This window comes from Photinus pyralis, unplaced genomic scaffold (assembly GCF_008802855.1).
Source record: "Photinus pyralis isolate 1611_PpyrPB1 unplaced genomic scaffold, Ppyr1.3 Ppyr1.4_LG3b, whole genome shotgun sequence".
NCBI classification, from domain to species: Eukaryota; Metazoa; Arthropoda; class Insecta; order Coleoptera; family Lampyridae; genus Photinus; species Photinus pyralis.
In genome coordinates this window covers 7,015,746-7,033,454 of record NW_022170510.1, presented here as the reverse complement: position 1 = coordinate 7,033,454, position 17,709 = coordinate 7,015,746, and positions in this window count along the sequence as shown.

Below are 17,709 nucleotides of genomic sequence, written 5' to 3'. Positions count from 1 at the left end.
TTTCAATCCCGAAAACTCGATTTAAATGCTAAACAGTCATTGTTAGGAAAACTAATTAAGGCTTTAAAACGGATTTGAACCCCTTGTGGAAAATTTAATTGGAGCTAATATAGATTTACGAAATTCTAGAAATCATATTGTTTTCGAAATTTAATTAGAGCGATATTAAGAGATTTACCGAACACCTATAAACGTGTTCAAAGCAGAGTTACTACTAAAACTCCATTAATCATTTTTATGTAGGTTTGTACACAATACTAAATTACAACTAGGAGACATTTTTAGAATAACTAAACTTTTATACGCCATTTGTTATTTTCTTGTCAAACTTATGGACCCGAATTGGATGCTGGGTTTATCTCATATTTTATTTTTCTTTGATTTGCTTTCGCAATTCAAACATTGGTTTATATTACATTCGGAAATCTGACCTGATCAAACATGGGAATATTTCAAAAGGATGCTACACTACACAGTTCCTTTGTTTATAAAACTTACACTGAAATAAACTATAAAAATGTCAATTTCTGGATATATTGTTGGATTTATACAAAACGTCGTAAATCTTGGGATTTATGCAAAAATTGACATCTTTAGATACCTTTAATATTAACTGATGTAAAAGTAAAACCCACAGAAAGTGATTATACTTTACACGCAAATTTCACAAATATTGTATTTATCCGGTCTCCATCTGCTATTATTACCTTTACCACTCATGTGGCGCATGTACTCTTTAGTTCATTTTAAATTACCACACGCATTAATTACAAACAACCCTTAAAATTAGAATGCTACGGTTCTTTTCAATCATAAATCTTATACATGTACATATACTTAAAATGCTATCATAATAAATATGTTTCCAATTAAAATGTCGTAATTACAGATTTCAGTTACAGAAATAACCCCTTACTAAATTTACACATAAGCTCTCATTAAAAATTATGACACTTTCGATAAAATATCTCAAGCAGCTGTTAAAAAAAGATGTAGCTGCAGTAGAATGTATGTACCAATCAGAAGGGTTACATGGTATCGATCCGAACTTGAAATATCTTCACGTTTATACTATATTCAGTCGCCAAAATCTACCGAAACACATTAGCAAAATCTCACGTTAAAACAATTCGTAGATGTGGGTTAGGGAATAGTCGTAAATTTGACTGCAAACGGAAATTCAAGCGGACAGAGGTGGAGCAGGAAATATTTGTAATCTTGGCACTATCTTTAGAAAACATAAGAGATTGTGTTTATTCAGCGTTATGCATTAAAATGGCATAATAAAGTTAAATGGAAAAAAGTTGGAGACATTCGACGCGCAACAATTTGGTTGTCCCAAATTCATGCAGATACTTTTAGTTCTGTACGATAAAGGATACTTCATATGAACCTTACACGCTGCGCCAAAGTATTAATAGTTCTCATTTGTGCAAGGCCTCAGGCAGAGGGTTATCCGGGGTGATTTGAAAGATATGATTGAGCTCGAGATGCGCATTATTAATACAGGATGTAAAAGATGGTAATCTTGTAATAATTTATCGAGCGGTAGGTGTAGTTGCAATTGGCGCCCAACATAGGGCTCGAAAAAGGATTTTAAGTTATTATTCATAATTGACATTAAAAAAATTCCATTTTAAATTTTGATTATTGAAGCGAAATTTCCAGTCAAAAGGGAACTTCACCAAGGCTGTTTGTGCCTTTTTTAAAATAAAACAAGTTAAAAAGTAATCGTAAACGATTTACATAAAGCTCATTTCCACTTGCATTCATTTCCCATTTGTAAGATGCAACTTCTGTTAAAATCGTAAAAATCCGGCCACAAATATGAAAGATAGCGTTGCACATGAGCAATCCATTTTTGATATGTTATTTCAATTTCAGTTTATAAGAAGAATTTCATTTCAATGCTTTTCTAAATAAGAAAGTTGGAACTGCGCATGCGCAAACCTAAATTTCCTTTGTTCCAAGCGCCAAAGTATCATATTTCACTTAAATGCGTCCATAGATAAAAAAGTTGGCACTGCGCATGGGCAAAATAAAATTTTTAAACTGGCGCTAGATTTTCCTTTATTCCAAGCACCTATGTATCAAATTTCATTTAAATGCTTCCATAAATAAAAAAGTTGACACTGCGCATGCGCAAAACCAAATTTTGAAATTGGCGTTTGATTTTCCTTTATTCCAAGTGCCTATGTATCAAATTTCGTTTAAATTCTTCCATAAATAAAAAAGTTGGCACTGCGCATGCGCAAAACCAAATTTTGAAACTGGCGTTAGATTTTCCTTTATTCCAAGTGCCTATGTATCAAATTTCATTCAAATACTTTTATAAGAAAAAAAGTTTGCAATTCGGTTTATAAATGGTCGAGATGCGAAAAGGGCACTGTGAATTTTGAATCGATTCGACTCAACTTTTGGCATTGCGTATTATATGGCTAAAGCTATGCCCATATTGAATTTCATGCAATTCAGTTCATAACTAACGGAGATGTAAAAGCGATCGGACATTTCTAAACAAAATTATCGTTCACACGGACAGATAGAGGGACAGACAGGCAAAGGAACAGACGGACAGACCAACAGACAGACGACAGACAACAATACAAAATTATAAATGATCTCTAGGATGGTTAATAAACGGCAAAAGTGTATAAAATTATGGAACATGTAAAAAACGGTTTGTTGGTTTTTTTACAATAACTTTTTTAGCAATAAACGCAGAAAAAATTCCTTCCTTGGTTCAAGCCTCGACATAACGAACCAAATAGCGAAAAAAGTAGAACAATAGCTCTTAAGATAAAGAACTAGTAGCGTCGCAAAACGAGCGGACGGACGGACGGACGGACAAAGAGGCCACAGTAGCGCATTTTTTTAATTTTTGTGGAAATGCGCTAAAATAGTTATTTATATAACAAGAGCGCGAAGTTCAATTTCGCGCATTGAGACTGAAGGTATTTTGACGAGGCGAAGCCGAGTTAAAATATCAGTCAAATGCGCGAAATAACTTCGCACTAGCGTTATATACAATATTTTTTTTCTATTTCGGTGTCACAATGATGATTTTGTACAACTGTTTTCGGCCGAAAACAGTTGTACAAAGACAGTGATTATAGTCGTTTTTTTTTGGTAACTCATCTCTTAAGTTGGCACTTACTAGTTAGTACAAGTAGGTACTTCGTTGGGTACTTCCATGTTTGAACTTCAAAATGCCAGTCTTACTACGCTGCCAACCTAAAACTTAACGGCATAAAAAGTGTTCCCAACATAAAACATGTTAGTTCTAATGTTCCCTATAGTTTCTGATAATGATTTTTTTAATTAAATTAAAGCACCGAAATAGAAAAAATAGTATGAAAAACGCGTGTTACAATGCTTTATTGTAATACTCCTATCTTGCGGACACTCGTGGCTACGCTTCGCGTCGCCACTCGTGCCACAAGATAGTCGTATATGATGAATTGAATACTGTCTCCTGTAAGGTGGTCTTCGAAGTAAACCCCCCCCCCCCCTATTTCTACTACATTGTGACGTACTTGAAGCGATGAAATACATCTGTCTTTTACAAGAAATGTAAGAAAACAGCCCTAAAAAGCTCTGCACTCCTCCATGTGCTCTTTTTCCGTTGTGTGTTTGTAGATTAGGACAATATGGCAGAGAAGCACACGAATATCAGTAGAAGTAACTTATAGAATTATAGAGGACGCTATTTTAACAAGCAAGCGAGCGGAATCTGGAATAAGAAAATATAATGCCACCGATGCCTTACAGTGCGTTTAAAACTGCCTTAATACATCTCAATTTGTTAATTAATCATCACTCCTACAAATAATGTAAGAATGTTTCTTAGCACATGGCAAACACTTTTTAAAAGTTTAGCTACAAATCATTAACCAAAAGAACCGAAAAAATACTATTACCGTTATTTTCGTTTAAATAACTCAAGGAATGAAAAAGTTACATTTTCGTTTTCATACTAGCTTAAAAAAGTCAGCGACTAACACAGCCGACGTCAATTGAGGTGAAATCGGATAAGCGGTAACTCCATTTCAGGTAGCCAATAGCGCATATAGCTTTAGCTTTCTAAATAGCACAATCACAACGACAAACGATAAGGAACTGATTTAGCGGTTTCTTTCGTTCCATTTGACATTCATTTCGTCCAGCAGAAAGTCTTTCTTACTTCCCTATTATTTGTTTCAGCTATAGGTAAGTATCCCATATCAGTTACGTTAACGAAATTTAAAAGCGACTATTAAAACATGGAGCATGATACCTTTATAGTGAAAGCTTTCAGTTTGAATGTGTCGTTATAACGGTGGAAATGGTTTGGAAACTTCGTTATTTAAATCATTTTGATCAAAGTTTTGTCGACAAGTAGAGCATAATTACAACAGAATTTAAAATTACAAAGGTAGGTAACTCCATTCTTCAAGCATGGTTGGCGTTGGCGTAAAGTGCTTTTATTGAAACGTAATCTGAATGCACCCAATTTGAAATCACTTCCAATCTTAATTCGATTAAATGAATTGCAGGAAACTTCAACCTTAGGTAGAGTGAAAAACATATGCGTGTCGGATGTAACATAGGTCTGATTATGCCACACCGATATTTATCGCAAATGGCTAATCGCAAGCGTAGAAAGAAGGCACAAATTACGTTTCACTATTACGACCTTTTCTGTGTTAATCTTAAGTAATGTAACTAAATAGAAATTTACGTTTGAAAAATATATTCCAGAAAAGAAGTATTTTCAGTTCAAAGGCTTACCCAAAAACAGAGTTGATTTATAGAAATGACGGCACTGTAACTCATCCCTCGTGTAATATAGCTTCCCAAGTGAATATTTTATGATAACTTGGAGAGAATGGTGGAATTTTGAAGAGGTGGAAATGTGTGAATTCTCTAGGTGGTATCTTTACAACGATACTAAACAAAAACTCACATTCATTTTACAATTTTATTTTAGACTAGGGAAAGAGGCGACAAAATACATTTTAGAATCTCAGAAAAGAGACAATTTACTTATTTTTTTCCCAAACGGTATAGGTTTAACTTACACTTCTTCGCTAAGAAAATGTGGGAAAACGCCTTTGATTGTCATTATCACATGCCCGAGCAACAGACGCGAAGGATAGCAACATTCCACAGCAGCTCCAATTTCAGAAAAAGAAACTTGCGTTCAGCCAAAGTGAAAAGGATTTAATTAAATTTCTTATAAAGAATTCAATAATAACAAGAACCTCATTTTCACCCCTGTCGCTACGGTTGATAATCTAACCCACATTTTCGTATTTTTCAAGAAGGTGCGTTTGAACTTTCAAGTTCTTTTATATACTTCAGTCGGGAAGTTTAGCATTAAACGCATTCTTCGAGTTATTGCATTTCGGATTCTTTATTGCTTTGTTACGTGAATATCCGGGAGAAATGTAACAATTTTTCAACTACCATATGAAAACGGAAACATTTTAATTAAAAAGGTTCGCTATTATTTCACAATCTCGGCGCTTTTGCATATCAAGCGACGTGGGAGAAAAGAATAGGCCGTACAATCCCGAACGGAATATCCTTACGGACCTGAATAACGCTAAGCCATTAATATGCGAAAGGAAGAATCATAAATTAGTTGATTTGTTATTTTTTCAACGATTTCAGGTTACACTCGTGTTTTTTTTTTGGTAGCACAAAGATTGACATAGTTGAGGTACCTAGCCTGAGGACAGATCACAAGAATTTGTTTCAGAAATCGTTTTAGCTTCAAAGGTGCCCAAAATCTTCATTCAAATTAGGTCTGAAACTTCTTTCAGCGGTCGATTTAATGTGTGGTTCCCTCTCATCGAGCCTCATACCGATATTTAATCAAATATTTGTAAAATGAACCACTAGTACGAATACAACGTAAATTATTTCAATAAATGTAACGTTTTAAACTTTCTCATTTATAGGCATACGGGTATATAATTAAACTCCAACATTTCAGAATTAATTTAAATTCCTTTGTTAATTAGCAATAAATTGCACTATTAATTTACCTATATTTGATTTATAATGTTCATATTCCGTATTCAAAGTATCCGATTCAATTTACGTCTCGCTACAATTATAATTATTTTGGAGAACGAGACCTTTCATAGGAATAATTTTTACCTCAGTCTGTATTTTGGGAATCGATTAATGTCTCTCATAACGGGGTTCATAACGTACAATTTAGAGCCATGATATAGTGCCCATTACATACTTCCGTGCGTAATGAAAAAAATTAGAATAGATCATGTACGTTTGGAATATCAAATTATCTACAAAGTCAAAATTGCCAACAAAAATCACTTTGGGTTTTTCCTTTTTTTCTTCATTTCGAAATTCACGGAGGTCGTAGAAAAAGTAGGGTTGGTCGGTTGTAATTTCACCTTTAATACATTACAACCCGTTCCGCCAGTTTGGGTCGTGGGAGATTTCCCCTATTACGTAACTAAGGAGTGACCTTGTTGTATGGTGCAAGGTCCTTTCCTGAGATTTCAATGAATAAGACATGGTTTTGGTAAACGGGATTTCCCGGTAATGTAACTAAGGAGTGATCTTGTTTTATGGTGCAAGGTCTTGGATTTCCTCGGCGAAAAGAACCCTGGTCACGTGCTCGACTGTTATGGTTATTTCAATAAGATTTCAGAATTTTGTACTGGATTACGAAATTTATTGCAGTTTGAGTGTTAATGGGTTTTGGTCAAGAGAATTGATCGGCGTAATTTGATTCGTGGATTTAATTAAATTAATTTAATTATTTCCTTAAAATTTTAATTTATTTGGTGCAATTTATTTGGGGTTTTTAATTTGACTGTTGATTGCCATTTTGCGGCGGAAATAATTCGCGGACTGGCGCTCAGATTGATGGATTAGTTTGGTGGTTTCGCGGATTTAATTGAATTTATTTAATTATTTCTGTCATTTTGATCAATTAATTAATTCTGACACGAGATTTAATTGAAAGTCCAGGTTCGGGTTCAATTTTTTACTACTAACAGGTCTTCCAGTAAAGACTTCCAAACTTTGACAGTCGAAAGCTGTCGTATTGTTGAAGCTACATCTGTCGAATTGGCTGTCATTTATTCAGTATACCTCTTGAATGCAAGTCAGCAGGCAAAGAAGAAATCCATTAGCTTGATCAGCACGAAAATGGGCACCCAGACAAACTACCAATTGCTTTCGCCTAAGCGTTTTCTGGGTATTGCTAAAATTTATTCCTCTACAAAGCAAACACTGGAACAACTCATAACCGAACGCACGGCCTCACTTACCAATTTGAACAATATGAATCAGAAGACATTACTTTCCTACTACATACAAAGTCGGTACAGGAATACTCGGCCTTGCGAGGCTCCACCCCGTACTAGTCGGCACCGGACTACTAGACTTCGGGCAACTCTGCTTCGAGACTATTCGGCTCCGAGATCACTCGGCTCTGAGAATACTCGGCTTCGGGACTACTCGGATGTGGGATTTCTGGACTCTCGGATTACTCAGCTACAAAAAAGATCGTTACAGTTTTGTTGTTCTTATGGTTTCCGACCAATTTTGAATTGAAAAGTTAATTATTTATTTTATTTTCTTCAATTTGCGTTTTTTTCTGGAAAAGTAAGCAACATAGAGGAAAATGTTAAATACAGAAAATGATGTGTCTTGCTGAGCTGTACAAAAAAGTCTTGTACACTTTTGCGTCCTTGTCTAACGTATAGAATACGAGAGTGTCTGGTGAAGTCGCATTTTTATTCAATTGGCTTAGCTAAGCCGCAGACATACGTCATTCATCGATTTGATATACACAGTATGTGTACAATAAAGACAATGGCAAATTGGCATTGCTGTGATAGAATAGACGCGTGACGTCACACCCGCAAACATTCACTAGCTAGATTTTAGTGACTGTTAAAATCACAGTATCTTAGTAGGATATGAGCATTCAAGGTTTCTCGAAATTTCGTTTATGTAAGGGTTCTAATCTATATATAAAAATGAATCGCCGAAATTTATGTACGCGCATCACTTCAGAACGACTGCACCAAATTAGATAATTCTTTTTTTCTATTTCGATGTGGAAACAATACCGAAACCGTACTTGATTGGCCCAGTTTGCGTGCGTTTCTAGGCAGAAATGATGCTGAAAAAATAGAAACGTATTATTTTTTTATTTTGTTGGATTGGTACCCCTCGCTTTTTTGCCGTCAACGGTATCCGTCAAATCAAAACTAAACATAACCTGTAAAGTGTAAATAACGTACGAGGAACTTGACCGATTGTATTAATTCCGATTAATTTTGAATTATATACTCCAAAGGGTAGAACTTGTTTTATTTTTACTTAGCGTAGTAAAATGTGCCAGCAGTACATTCTTGCTTACTTTTTGAACTCCCTTCTCGGCAAGCCAGTTTTTAAAAATTTTGTACTCCTCGTACTTTACTTTCGATTTTACGGGCAGTAAATTTAACGTCGCTTCATTGGAAATCTCTTGGATCTCTGGTGGGGTACAAGAGACGTGTTTGTCATTCGTATTCATGATAACTGCCGCAAAATGGAATTATGACCAAATAATTAAAAGTTTGAAGTTTGAAAATACAGGAATCAGGTTAACCAACGTGAAAATAAATGAACTGTGTCTATTACCAACATACACTGAATGATAGTTTAAAATTACCTAACAACGCCTAAAGGCAATATTTATAATTTGTATAATTTATTATTTAAAATAAAAGTCGAAATAGAAAAAATAGTATAAAGCACACGTGTCATTTGTCTACTTGTCGCACTCGGCTTTTGCCGCATTCGCCGCTACGCGGCTTATGCGGCAAACTACCTCGTGCGACAATCTTCGTCAAATGACACTTGTACTTTAATATACTATTTTGTTGTGTTTCTCATTATCAGGACAGGGTTTGTATAAAAGAAAATTATCAATCAATTGTACGGAAAGACGTAAAAACAAGACTTTTCTCTTTCGCCGCTTAAATCGCAATATAACTAATAGATGGCGTCAACCGTTTATACGTTCTAAAGTCACTAGATATAGAAAGTACCGCAATCATCCGCCATTTTTGGGCAAATTTGCTGCCAACTTAAAAAAATTGACAAATAAAATCTGAATAGCTGTAATTTTTTATAACCTAACTTCATAGTACTGTCATGTTTTATAAAAATATATACAGATATCTCCAAACAGGTGGAACAACCCCTAACATTAAAGTTACTAGAATCTGGTAACTTCCGCCATTTTTGGGCAAAAATCATGCGTTCTCTCTCTAACATACGAGCCCAATGGATTGCGGTACTTTCTATATTTAGTGACTTTAATACGTTCACTGCCCACAGCTGCATTATTTACATGAACTATTTATAATCGCAATCTTCCATGTCTGTTGTCTATCTTTCTATACATATATTATTACGCGCATCAACGACTGCATCAAATTAGATAGTTCTTTTTTTGTTGGGCTTGCGTTATCGAAACATGTAGGTAATGCTCTCTTTTCTTAAAAATGAAAGCAAACAAATGCACGCAAAGGATGCAAACGTTACTATATCATTTATGAAAATAATCAACATATTCAATATAAATTCGTACCTACCTACACTACATCTGCGGCTGCTTGAAAAACATTTCCGCAAATTCTATTTATAAAAAGAGCAAGGTTTGCCGTGACTTTAACAATACATTCTGAGGGCGACCCAACATACAATTAAGCCATAAAGGGATTAAATTGACCAAATTTTTAAGAATTAAGTATTTTAAGATTTACTATATAAACTACAGTGTGATGCGGGCTTTCTCTCGCTTGGGGTAAAAGTCGGAGTCGGATAAACGCAGGGACGTCCCGAGGGGGGGGGCAGGATTTTTCATTATTTGGCCAACTCTTCGGAAATCATTGACCAATTAATTGGAAAAAATCTATAAACTGTGTCCAAGATAAGGATGTCTATCATGGAGAGCGAAACCATAGAAGATACGACGATGGTCAAATTAGAGAAAAGATGCGCAATGAAACCATTATTATCGTGCTTTAGAGAAAACAAAAAAATTGCGATTACTTCCGAAGATATGACAGAAAAACCAAAACTTGCCGATTTTATGTTTATTTTTTGCTAATTGCTGGTGTTATTTCAACAGATACAACAAGAAAGACAAAATACGCTTTCTCATTGCCACTTTTTCAACTCTACAAGACAGCACCCGCGCACAACTTGCGAGCATACCTATCGGATCAATTCCTGGAAAATGTTAGATTCGTATGCTTGCACGATTAAGACGTTGTGTCCGGGTGCGCCATCCTGTTGAAACCAACAATTTCCAACTTTTGTTTTTATTTGTGTGACGTACATAGTTGGATTCGTAATAAAACGTAAATATAATAAAATAAAAAGTGCTACTAAATACAGTGTGTACTTTTTCCATGGGCCATATAAAAAAGTATAGTTTGTGATAATTTCTCCGAAACAAAACGTTGTATTAAGAATCTTCCAACAGTGCTCAAAAAGGGACAATGAAAAAGTATTTTTGGGGACATGAAAACGGTAGTTCTAGGTTCTAATATAAACCCGAGTGTCTTCAAATTATCGTCCAAAAAGTTGATAATCGAGTCCAATCCTCCACAGAATTCCTTTCGCTTTGAGGTTTCGACTAGAACCAGCAGGATTATAATTGTGCCAGTAGATAGGTCAAATTACCGCAACTTACAACGCCACCTGAACCACTGAATTCATCACTTCTTTCCGAGCAAAGCCCTCTATCGAACCATTTCTTGCAGAATATTCAACATTATAACTGATGTGTATTCCAAATGACATCATTTTTTGGTGCACATGCACATGCACATCCATCCCAACATGTAACCACGAATACGAAAATTATAAACACCCTTGCGAAGCCGGGTCGGGCAGCTAGTATCTTATATTATTGAAAATTGAAAAGAGGATACTATCTGCTGAGTGGACTATAGAAGCATCTTGCTATTGAAAAGAAACAATTTTTCTCTTTTGCACATTATACTTTAATAAAGAAATTAGTATAATTTATTTACCATTTTTTCTATAACGTTCTAGTACTTGAATATTCAAGGATCCACATATGCCTTACATAGTTGCATCCCTTTAAATTTATTTGTGCCACACAATAATTATTTGGGAATCAATTTTATAAAGTACATCCTCGAGTATATCATAACACTAGAAGTTATAAACGGTTATCTCCATAAGAATTACTTTGGATTATATAAACTGCTCCTCAAGTGTAATTATATATAATTACGAAATGTTAATGTAAGCTTTGTCACAGTGGGAGCAACGCAGGTCATTTTCGGAAATGTTACTACAGTTAGCCTACTCCTCCATCCTAAAATAATACAGCCGTGAAACTGTACACAAAAACAACACACACATGATGAAAGTAAAACCATCCGTAACCTACTCTGAATATCGAGCTGCTCAGGATTTGAGAGCTAATTTCCTGTTGATTTCCTGTTCCCTGTGTCTACTTTATACGCTTCTTCTCTACCATTCTGAGTAACGCTATATGTTACAATTTCCATTCCATAATCTGAAACGGTATATCTTTTTCGCCCAATTTATGTTCCTTCTCTTTTTCACTTAAGGCACGCGCAATATTAACAAATGTATTGCGATCTCTATCTACAATTCTAACTAATCAGCCACGTCTGCTTGATGGATAGACCGCCCGGCTACAGGGAATGTGAAACACTCGAGAGCTTTAGCTTCGTGTGTTCGTCTTCGTCATAGCTAAACCGAAGGGGATTTAAACAATGACCGGGATAAAAAAAGGCTTAACTGAAAATATTACTATATTTACGTCGATTGGTATAACACCGCTAATTCATATGCCGCTCAGACCTTAAATCCTAAGGCTAGTTATTTGGGCATAAGGGTAAGGGGATTAAGATTACGATGACCCCGACTGCATAATGGACGCTATTTATTGTGCGCCCTACGGAAACTTAAACCACGTGTTAATTTGCTAGGAATTCTAGGTTACACTCAAAGCTTTCGTAATTTAAATATTTCGGAAATACTTTGTAAACAACCCCTTTTAGTGTACACTTTACCCTTAATAATCTCTCGTATAAAATTTTATTTTATTACGGTCGGTAACGTTAATAAAAAATTAAACTCCAAACTGTCACAGGTGTAAAGCCTCTTATTAAGTTTGCTTACGGACGCCGTTATTAAAACTATATTATAAAGCAATTTTTATCGAACCTGCACACATGGGACATTGTTATATAATGTCAACAGTAATTTTTGTATATTGTTCATAAACCTTTAACGTGACCGAAGCACAAAAGTTACTATATTATGAACCTCATTATATCACTTTTTAATAAAGTTCTTTAGCCAATTTTTGTTGTCTAATGGAACGCTGTGTTTAGGTGGTTTTAGTTAGTCGGATCGCTTAAAGTGAATTTTCGAACAATTTCTCGGACAAGTAAATTTTGGGCTCACGATATATCGTTTACAATAAAACATTCTCACTGGCATGACGTATATGACGCACAATTTTGTTTAGGTTTGCCAGAACATTTTAATTACATTGAAGACATCCTTTGAAAAGTTGTTTGGAGGATAGCTACGCATATAATTTTAATATTCTAATGACTAAAAGAGATTTTAAATTCATTTTCATTATTTCATTCACTATCCGTTACGCCATCTGATGTATATTTCTCGTGTAGATTTTTTGTAGCTAGTGTGTGAAGAGAGTGTGGGGCGTATTATTTTCCTTGATAAAATTTTAACAGCTGTCGTGCTTAAGTGCTGAGTTAGGCTACTCAATAAGGGCCATCCAGTAGAAGTGGTACAATTCTGGATGAACTTTTCTATTGTGGGCAAGTTACAGGTTTAGATTTCTCATACTTTTAATGTCTCCCAAAATAATCCAACACGCATAATGTTAACAAAATTCATCCCTCGTATCTTTATAACTCGCTTAAAAAATTTACTTCGGCTCCTACGGCAATTCCGACATTAAATTTATCTAATAATTTTATTTAAAATTACTCGAAAAAGGGCGTCAGTTTCCATTATGTGGACTTCTAAGTTCTTTGAACGCCAAAGGCAAAGCGATTCTCGCTTGGTTCGACGTGACTTCATTATTGTCACCACCAACATTCTCCTTTTCGTAACTTTACAGCATCATTCATTTTTGTTATTCCACACGTGTGTTAGGTAGTTTGCGCAACAGCAAATTGAAAACATTCATCTTCTTTTAGGCGAACGAGAATTCCCTCGTGTGCATTCTCGACAATGGAACCGGTGAGAGGTGTCAAATGAATAAATAAATACATTAGGATTTGAGATTTTTTAACATTAAACCACTAAGGTGAGTTTATATATAAATGTAACGGGCAGTTCGAAGGATACCTACGTTTATTGAGAAAAATGGTGATTACTGTGGTAACTTTTTTTGTAACGCAGTCCTTTGTGTCTACTAATCGCAATTTATGTGCACTACTTCGCCGATGCGGTCATAAATTGATGTATATAGTAGCAGTCAATTCTTTTTATGTATTGAAAGTGCGGTGGCTTGTAGCTTACCCAAATCCAAGCCGAGAGCAACGCTTTTGATGTAGCTTTAGCACTATACCATAGCACTCTTGGAAATCCTCCTAACGTGAACCATTTACTAACTAAGTCACAGGGTTATTGGTAACCCACGTGCAAAGTGTAAGTTAATTGAATGTTTACGAAGCCTGTCGAAAGATTGTGACCTTTTACTTTCAATAACAATTTTGTTGACTACATTGAATGTGTAGAGCGCGATGTAAGTCCCGGAACGATGGAATATGAACCGATTTTTTTTAAATTGAAGTAAACCTTATGGAGTAAAATGCAAAGAATTCATTGATCATAACGGTAATTGATTTCGCTTCTCATATAAATAGCTCCAAATAAAAAAAAATATTTTTGGATACATTGCTAGTCTAGGGGGGGGGGGGAACGAATAAGGTCAGAGTTGGTTGATTTTTTTTGTATCTGTATTTCCGTATTTGTTGTTCCTTTTAGAATTGTTTTCCATTGCATCATTTTTGTTTAAAAAGTGTCGAAATTGTGCATTAAAATGTAGGGATATCTGGTTGTTTGCCATAAGAAGTTTCCTTATCGGACGTAAGTTAACTAACGCGCGTGTTCTGGTGCCGATAACAAGAGGTGCAGGTGGTCAACGATACGCGCATTATTTCGGTTTAAGTGGGGACGCGTTTCTTCGCGGTCAGCATTTTCTAATCTAATTATGATCCGCGTTTTATTTGTAAACACCCGGATGAATCCGATCCGAACTTTCAAATTTCGTAAAAAGAAGCTGCAAACCCTTTACCATTTAATCTAATTACTGTCTTCAATAATTCATTCATTCGTTCCGTGACCGAGTTGCGCATTTCATACCATTGTTTAAGAGCCACATACCGTTTTACCTCTTTAGGCAGCAATATAAGGGATCGTCAGTATCTGTCCCAAGAAACTATGTATCGAGCTATTTCGCAACAATATTCCACCCCAATTGCTATTTCCACGTCATACCTAGAGATGTGCGTATATTTGAAAATTCCTCATCGTTTGATCTCGCATTTCCAGTAGTTATCAGGTATGCGTCTCAATTGTCTGCGTTGCTAATAACCAGAGACGAATACTCCAAAGTGATATACAACTTCAAAGCATTTCGCTAAGTTTTCCGGTTCTGAACAATTCGAGCACAAGAATATCTGGATTTTCGCGATTTAAAACGCATTACATTAACAAACAAAATTCGACACATTTCCGTTTCTCTAACACGTATCTAACGCAGTACTCTAATTTTAGTTTCAGTTAATCCAAGGGAACATATTTGATGTTCCTCGGCAATGATCAAACAACTATTTCACGATTTGACAAATGTATTGTTCATTAGGCAGAGTTATTCAACCGAAAATAGCTGGATCGTTACCGTTAGAACTCGCTCATTCGAAAAATCATGTATAAGTTGTTAGTATAATAGCGCTTATTGATGTATAAACTGCTACGTTGAAAGTGCTAGAATATAATCGGATTACATTAGTTCGTGTTGTAGGGAAATTGGCGTTATTACAGTTGGCTTCATTGATCAGATTCAATTTTCGAATTTTAAATTTCACCTTTTATTGCCGACGTTTTGTACCTTCAAGGCACACCCAGTTCGTTTGAGGCTAAAGTTTCAATTTTAATCACTTTGCTTAACGGATCTCCTTTAGCTGAAAGGATTACGCCAGAAAGGGGGTCTAGACACTTGTACCGTCCAAGATAATGACAACAGAAATGGTTAACTTTCGATATATTAATAAAAATAGACAAGGAAAATATTCGGACATTTAAATATGCATCTCCTTAGTTATAGTAATTTCTTATGGAAATGATTAAACTTTAAGTATCTAACTAGCACAGACATAAGTAATTACTTTCTAGCTAGAGGTGGCCATCTCTTTCTTAAATTTAAATTGGTGGATAATTTATACTAAGATTGTTAATGACTGGTACCTCAAATGCAACTTAATTTGTTTTAGGTTGTTACAATAATTCTGTGGCTTGAAGCTAAAAGGGCCAATGTCAATATTTTGCTGTTTTGAGTTAACCCCTGCATTACGTTTATTGTCTTGCACTCTTGCATATGCTAAAACGGCCAATGTCAAATTCAACCAATAGCCGGTAAATAGAATGTATTAGTAGCCAATGTCATTATGAATTCATTCAATCATCTTCTGCTAAAGGGGCCAAAGTTTACTTTGGCCGTTTTAGTGACAACTGATGTTATTATTTTGTGAAATATACAGCAGGCCAATGTAGGCCAATGTCTACATTGGCCCTTCTAGCTCCAACTGATACAAATGTATTCTAGTGACACTAGCGACATCGGCCGTAATTGTATTAATCACTTTGACTAGTTTGTTGTATGTGTGATTCCAGTTTTAAAGTGTTAGTGTTTTGATTAAAGGTAATGAATATGAATCTAAAGACAAGCAAAATTTCTTCTTGTTATGACGGCCAATGTGACAAAAAAAACATAAAAAAATCATAAATTTTGTGCAACAAGGGCCAAAGTCATTTTTTTTTCAAAATGCTTGAATTTTTCAAAAAACTAAAAACACTATCATATTCTGCTGAAGCATAATAAGTGCTGAGCCAAAGTTGGTAAGTGAAGCTTGGACACAACTTAAGCTGTAGTTAAAAGTATTTTAGACAAAAACTTCAACTGCAATTTTCTCAAATGTGAAGATTTTGACATTGGCCCTTTTAGCTTCAAGCCACAGAATTAATGGAATCCCACTGAGTTCGATCTCTTTAATCTGAGGTTTAGTTGGAATTAGCTTAGACGGAAAATACAAAGTCTGGAAAGACTGGTCACAAACTCAGAAATTTCTTTAGATGAAATTAGAAAAATATATAAATAATTTTTTACATAATATTCAAACAACTTAATGATCTCTCGTTTACAGTTTAATGGTAATAATGATAAGTCAAAAATTTCTTTTATCCAAATAATCCCAAAGTTGCCGAACCCCTGTGCCGTAATGTTCGATCGCGAAAAACCTGAATCCATCGCCATGTCAGTTGCGGCATATAAACCGGCCGCCCCTAACAGACGCCGACCCAGTAGCCGCCCACTATGGGACCGACGCTACTGGGATTTTGAAATACATGAAACACGAGGTACAGGACTATAACCACCACAGAAAACGACATGGGATAGCTTAGCTTCCTTACTGAGCCCCCCCCCCCCCACCACGACAAGATGCTTCCCTTGGGGGGATGTTACGGTTATTTCTACTCCATTCTACCTCTGATTAATCTTCATGCAACTTAACTAAATTGGGAGTGGCTCTTGTTATGTAATTATATGTAAATGGATTTCCGGCTAGCTGTCAGTAGGTAATTCTTTTTTGACCTCTTAAGGAAAACGGCAAAGAGACAAACAATAAGCCGATAATCAAAATAGTTCTTATTTTCATTAAGATATATCTTATCTGCAATAGAATACATAGTAGTGAATGAGGTTTGAGACGGAACGACCTTGAAAACAAATTGTTGAAGAGCATTCATTCACAAAATAGTTATTTCTAGAACAAGAGCGCAAAGGTCAATTTCTAGTTCTTGAGACTGAGGGTATTTTGACGTCTGGCTCTTTGTTTGGCCGGCAATGTCAGAATGCTCTGACACCCACCGTTATAGTCTGACGCGGTTCTCAGTTGCCAATTTCTTTAGATTGCAGGTGCACTTCAAGACTTGTTTGGAGTCGCAGATACCGGCTATTAACGGCTTCAGTGTAGCTTGGCTGTTGGTGAGAATATCTCTTCCTAAACGATATCTTCCCAGCTATTGTCCCATTTAACCAAATTCCTTGGTACTGCTGCGAAGGAATCCCAAAAATACTTTTAAATAACAAAAACAAGCCAAAGCTGCTGGGTGAGAGACTGAAACTACTGGACTCCCATCCCGCATTGTTGGTATTAAAAAGCGCTCTTGGAATTACGAAACTCATGTACACTCTAAGAACTTCTACATGCTGGCCTCATCCTGAATCCCTCCAGGATATCGATGATACAGCGCGTTTATTGCTGGAGGAAATCACTAATGTTAAACTTGGATAAGATCAGAGGATCCAGGTAAGTCTCCCCGTAACTCTGGGAGGATTAGGAATTAGGAGAACAT